The sequence below is a fragment of the Bison bison genome, unplaced genomic scaffold, assembly GCF_000754665.1.
Source record: "Bison bison bison isolate TAMUID 2011002044 unplaced genomic scaffold, Bison_UMD1.0 scf7180017864525, whole genome shotgun sequence".
Taxonomy (NCBI): Eukaryota; Metazoa; Chordata; class Mammalia; order Artiodactyla; family Bovidae; genus Bison; species Bison bison.
Window position 1 is genome coordinate 4,799,325 of NW_011495076.1, and position 6,800 is coordinate 4,806,124.

The 6,800-nt window shown below is 36.1% G+C and overlaps 1 non-coding gene across 1 annotated transcript; it reads left to right on the forward strand.

Annotated features, from left to right (window-relative positions):
• The first annotated feature begins 3,617 nt into the window (after positions 1-3,617).
• Positions 3,618-3,689, forward strand: TRNAC-GCA. The gene has a single exon. It is a non-coding gene; the product is annotated as a tRNA-Cys (tRNA).
• Positions 3,690-6,800: the final 3,111 nt, after the last annotated feature.

Consider the following 6,800-nt stretch of genomic DNA (forward strand, 5'->3'; position numbering starts at 1 on the left):
CACCGCAGTTCAAAAGCATCAGTTCTTCAGTGCTCAGCTTTCTTCATGATCCAACTCTCACATCCATACGTGACTCCTTCGAAAAACCATAGCTTTGACTATACAGACCTTTGTTGGCATAGTGTCTCTGGTTTCTAATATGGTGTCTAAGTTTGGCATAGCTTTTCTTCCAAGTAGCAAGAGTCTTTTAATTTCATGGCTGCAGGCACAACCTCCAGTGATTTTGGAGCACAAGAAAATAAAGTCTATCACTGCTTCCATTGTTTCCTTATCTATTTGTCATGAAATCATGGGACCAGATGTTATGATCTTAGTTTTCTTAATGTTGAGTTTTAAGCCAGCTTTTTCACTCTCTTGTTTCACCTTCAAGAGGCTCTTTAGTTCCTCTTTGCTTTCTGCCTTAAGAGTGGTGTCATCTGCATATCTGAGGTTATTGATATTTCTCCCAGTAATCTTGATTCCGGCTTGTGATTTATCCAGACCAGCATTTTGCATAGTGTACTCTGCATATAAGTTAAATAAGCAGGGTGACCATATATAGCCTTGAATGACTCCTTTCCCAATTTGGAAACAGTCCATTTTTCTATGTCTGGTTCTGATTATTTCTTCTGATTATTTCTCAGAAGGCAGGTAAGGTGGTCTATTATTCCTGTCTCTTGAAAAATTTTCCACAGTTTGGTGTGATCCATACAGTCAAAGGCTGTAGTGTAGTCAATGAAGCAGAAGTAGATATTTTTCTGGAATTCTCTTGCTTTTTCTATGATCCAACGGATGTTAGCAATTTGATCTCTGGTTCCTCTGCCTTTTCTAAATCCAGCTTGAACATCTGCAAGTTCTTGGTTCTCGTACTGTTGAAGCCTAGCTTGGAAAATTGTGAGCATTACTTTGCTAGTATCTGAAATGAGTGCAATTGTGTGGTAGTTTGAACATTCTCTGGTATTGCATTTCTTTGGGATTGGAATGAAAACAACTTTTGTAGTCCTGTGGCCACTGCTGAATTTTCTGGTTTTCTGGCATATTGAGTGCAGTACTTTTACAGGATCATTTTTTAGGGTTTGTAATAGCTCAGCTGGCATTCCATTACCTCCACTAGCTTTACTTGTAGTGATGCTTTCTAAGGCCTATTTGACTTTGCACTCCAGGATGTCTGACTCTAGGAGAGTGATCACATCATCGTGGTTATCTGGGTCATTGAGATCTTTTTTGTATAGTTTCAGTGTACCCTCACAATAAATCCCCAGTATTTGCATTGTGCCAAAATGTGTCTCTGTTCATTCAAAGCAGTTGGAAAGACAATACATAATGTAGTATTTTTGTAGTATTACTTTCATTACCCTAATAACATGGTATTCATGTGATCTATTTAATATTGAACATTTTTTTCCTACTGAAGCATGCTGTTAAAGACTGTTGTCCACTTTATTTCCAAGAAATAGAACTACATCATTGAGAATTACCCAAGAAGCACAAGAACAAGATATGAAGGATAAAACTGTCCACTGGTTGAGGTCCCTGGTAAAATTACTATGTAAGTGTCTAATGCTTATCTCATTTAGTATCAGAGTAAATAGTACTTGGGAAGAAAGTGATGGATTAATTTAGTTGTGAAGTGTAATGTTTGCAAAATTAAATACAATGCCACTAAATAGAAATTTTAAACATAATCACTTTCAAGGGAGATAAAATTTTCAAATAACCACTTTGCAAAATTACTTACTTCATATTTATAAATTATGTTAAAGATGAAAAGCATTATTTAAATGTTATAGTATCATCTAATATGCCTCAAAGAACTTAATTTATGTGCAAAATGACAATTACCAGCTTCTGATTAGATAGTAAGAGAGAATAATGGTCTAATACTTTGATGATAGGCACCATCCTTGATTACTAGAATCCAGATCTAAGTTTGTTGGTCTTAGGCAATCTCTACTTTTTATGATTAGACTAAGTGAAACTTCCTTTGCATGGGATTTAGAAAAAAATAAGATCAGAGCGTTTGAATTTACTCTGACATTCTAAATATCATTGTTAACTGATTTTGACATTGCTACTCAATTGTCTTTTCTAAAGCTTGAAGAAGCTACTTTAATCCTGTCATCTTTAACTCTTAAAGCATAAGGTGATGTAGACATGTATAAATGAACAGTTATTATTTCATTCTCCTAGTAAAATTACAATAATCATCCATTTGCTTTTACATATGTATGTATATGCTTGCTGCTGCTGCTGCTGCTGCTAAGTTGCATCAGTCGTGTCTGACTCTGTGCGACCCCATAGACGGCAGCCCACCAGGCTCCCCCGTCCCTGGGATTCTCCAGGCAAGAACACTGGAGTGGGTTGCCATTTCCTTCTCCAATGCATGAAAGTGAAAAGTGAAAGGGAAGTCGCTCAGTCATGTCTGACTCCTAGCGACCCCATGGACTGCAGCCTACCGGGCTCCTCTGTCCATGGGATTTTCCAGGCAAGAGTACTGGAGTGGGGTGCCATTGCCTTCTCCCATGTATATGCTTACATATATCTAAAATGAAAAATGATTAAAATAGGATATAAAAAGTTGTGTATATTATAATATTCTCTTTAATGGTAGACCTATAAAAATTCTACAGTGTATTTCATGTTTTAACTATGGTATTAATGCATTATATCATAAGTCTACCAGTTAACAAGTATCTGTATTAGAGCCATATTTAAGAATCGACATAGATGAAACAGATCTGTATTTAAACTGAAGATTTAACATTTTCTTATCTTCAATTCATGGTCATTTGTTCTCAGCTTCAGGAGTAAGCCAGAGTCTGCTATTATTGAATTCATTCATTAATAAACTATTATTCAAATTTTTCTATGTGTCTTGGATACTCTGCTAAATTTAGAGAATGCAAAGAAAGTTAGCTTTCATCTTTTGCTCAAAAACAAACAAAAATCTAGGTAAAAGGATACATATGTAGGTCAAATACACCAATACATCAGGTTATGAAGACAGTATATGCACTGTATACTGAGGGAGAATAGATGAAGTGCCTAACCAAGTCTGGGAAAGATCACAGAAGTCTTCCCAGAGTGTGTTCCCTGAATATAGTATTAAAGCATAAGTAGCTATTAGCCAGGGGACATGAGAAAGGAATGTAGTGACCACATTCCAATGAGTTGGAGTAGTTTTAGCAAAGGGAAGATGTTGTGTTAATTTTGGGTATGCTATAATGGTGTGTGTTTAAAAAGGAGCTACCAGAAGTTGAGGTCAGGAAAAGGCATAGGCCAGGTCAAGATGGATCTTGCAGGATAAGCTAAGACACATGGCATATAATCAAATAAGTCATAGAGTGAGGAGGTTTTTTGTTTGTTTCTGTTGTTTTTTTTCCCTCCATGAGGAACAACGTGTCCCATATTTTTCTCTGTAAGAGCTTTCAGTATCCTGCAGTGACAAATATACGTTTGGTCCCATGGGCTATGAAAAGAGGAGGATCTATAGTGCTCACCAGAAAGTATACATCCTAATTAGGGCTCTGGACTGAAAGTTACTTTGTCACATTTTCTAAAAGAAAGATACATCCTTTTGGGCTATGTAGTTTTGTTCTGTGGTGTCTCTAAGATGTCAATCTAATTATCTAAGGACTTCCCTGGTAGCTTAGAGGGTAAAGCATCTGCCTGCAAAGCAGGAGACCCAGGTTCAATCCCTGGGTTGGGAAGATTCCCTGGAGAAGGAAATGGCAACCCACTCCAGTATTCTTGCCTGGAAAATCCCATGGACAGAGGAGCCTGGTAGGCTACAGTTCGTAGGGCCACAAAGAGTCGGACACGACACCATTATATGTTACTTGTATATTTATGGGCATGCACTAACAGATTCAACAACCTAATTGATGGCCACGTTTGGACAGGATAGAAACTGTAAATTATCTATATAAATGAGTGATGTGTCTATCTTGAGTAATTAGGCATTATATATTACAGGAGAAGGTCTTCTTTGAAACCTGGAAGCAAATTTTCTTTATCTTATTTATTGACACACCCCAAGGAGTCAAAATGCTGTAGTTAACTTTTAGAATAAGTTTAACTGCACAATACCTTAGGGTAAGAGGAAAACTCCAATAGTAATTAGCATCCTAATTATCTAGGAGGCCTATACATTAAGTTTAGGACATGGAATTACCAGAAGAACCTGAAAGGAAATGGAAGCTTATTCCAAGTGATATCTTATACTCTTGAGTTTTTCACTGTTAATTGGGAGAGCCGTTGCCTTATGCATCATGAAGCTCTGGTTAATCTTCAGGTAATATGAAAATAACATGCATATTTGTCCCACTTATGGGAAGAAAATATATCATAAATGGCTAAATTTGTGTGAAAATAAAGCAAGAAGCTTCATTTCATGATCTCTTAATTTCTATTAAATTAAAATAATCTTCAAGGAGTAAATTCACTTCCAATAGCTACAAAATTGAGAGTATGTGTCACAGTTAATTTTGATGGCACGGTAGTAATTCACTGAGATGTAAAACTGTGGATGTGTGGGAGGATATACTATTTTTTCTAGTGTTCTGGAAGAATCCCATTATCATTGAAATCCAAAAAAAGCATTTCTTCTACTTTTAAGAGTACTTTCAAGCCCTACGCATAGACTGCTAGCTTTTGTCAAGACTACCACACATCTGTTTTCCTGGGATAACACGAGGGCAGCAGATGCTGTCAATGCTCTGCCCATACACACTCAGATCTCTTTGCCATCTTTGTGCATGGAAGCTCCTAGTGTGGCTCTATGCCAACAGCTAGCCCTTGTGTCTCTTTTTGGGAAGGCTACCCTCAGACTCCTATAATCCCTTTCATCTGAGTACACAGAGAGATGGAATTGTCTGGGAATTTCTATTCATCCAAGCAGTGTTCAACCAGTGGTGGATGGATACAGGGGTTTAAATACACTAGCTTTCCTGTGTCCTGGCACTCTTAGGTGGGATCTACACTCTTTCACTCTCCAAATACCTCTTGGGTAGATTTGCCAAATTTAGCAAATAAAAAACAGGACAGCCAGCAAGAAAAAAAAATTTTTTTTTGATATAAGTATGGCCCATGCAATATTTGGAACATACTTAAACTACAAAATAATTAATTATTATTTAATTTAAAATCCATTGTAACTGGATGTCCTATACTTTATCTGGCAACGTGCACTCTCATGGGACATCATTGATGCAGCCTTCTTCCTTGGCCACTTTTCCATCAGAACTCTATTTCCCTAGTCCTTTATCAGGTTTTTGTGGGATTACATCATAAGAAATCACTTTAATATAAATTAGGAACTGTTTCTGAGGAGCCTAATCTAAAACAGCCAGCTATATCAGTTGCCTTGTCATGATTATGAATACCTCCTAACCCCAAAAATACGCTGGTTTGGATGACAAATTATGTGGTCACTCAAGCTAAAACAAAACTGATTCAGAACATTATGCTGTAGTCTCAAGAAATATGTGGAATGTGATGAACTAGTGACCGTGGGGTGGGAATTTGAAACACTATGATAAGGAAGAGGTTTTGCAATAAGCAGGCTTGGTCTAAGGTCTGGGGTCTTCAGAACAAGTAAGGATAGTAGCTCAGGCCCTTGCAATATCTTGGAGAGGTTGGAGGATTTTACCTATTAACTGTGGCTGAGAAGTTTGATGCTACACATTGGGGTTTCTCTCATCAAATATATGCCCTGGGCCCAATATATCATAGAAATAGCAGAACAATCAGCCTGAAGCAGCTGTGCTGTTTTGGACAGTGTTCCATTTTTGCAAACAGAGAATACTAAAACCTGAAATTTTGAAAGATACTCTGGGCCCAAGGCCCTGAGCTGTGTATAGACCAGCCCTTTAATGGTCTGAATTAAATTTCCCATTAATCACAAGGGATACAAATAAGTCATATTTAATTTGCTTCAAAATAACCTTTTTTGTACATCCCAGTTTGTAACTACAAATTTATAACACATGTTACAGAATTATACGGTGAAGCTAATAATTTCTACTTTTTTAAGTTTTAGTTGTAACTTCTTGAGTATTCAAAATGGCCATCCAAGAAGTTTTGTATTTATTTGAAACTTGTGATATCAATCTAATTTTTAGATATATAATCTAGAAAATATACAGGATCATTTTGATATTAATTTCCAGTGATCTCCAATAGGAACCATGAAAGTGAGACAAATATTTCAGGAGAAATGTACAGATTTATCATGTGATTACCCTTACAGGATTTAAAACTAAATGTGACAATTAAATTGCAGTCACCATGCTATTATGCATTCATAAATCAAAAAATCACATATAAAGCTGAAGTCAAATATTAGATTCACCTCTCCTTAATGGAAATATAAATTGATAGGAACAGGATGGTATTAAACATATATGACCAAAGAGTATATTTTCTAATGCTTTAAAAAATGATCTGTGTTAATCAATTTCTTTGGCTGAATTAGTATAACATGACCCCAACTTTTAAATGCACTTAATTTTCTATCAGTACTTTTGCAATGAAAAAATAAAATTTAGACATTAGAAGACATGATGAATAGCCTTTATTCTAAGGTCAGATGTAAGATACTCAAAGCTAATGGAAAACATCATTCTAAACCATTGAAATGGGCCTTACCAACATAACAAACTGCTGATATCAGCCTGGAAACCATCTTGAATGTCAAGGGATATGCTTTTAATTTGCAGTGTTTGATTGTTCATATAAATATTTAATGAAAATATTATTAGACTATTCAGCTGAGTGAAATAAACTGATGGCAAAAGTAGCTAAAGAAGCTTAGTTAAAAT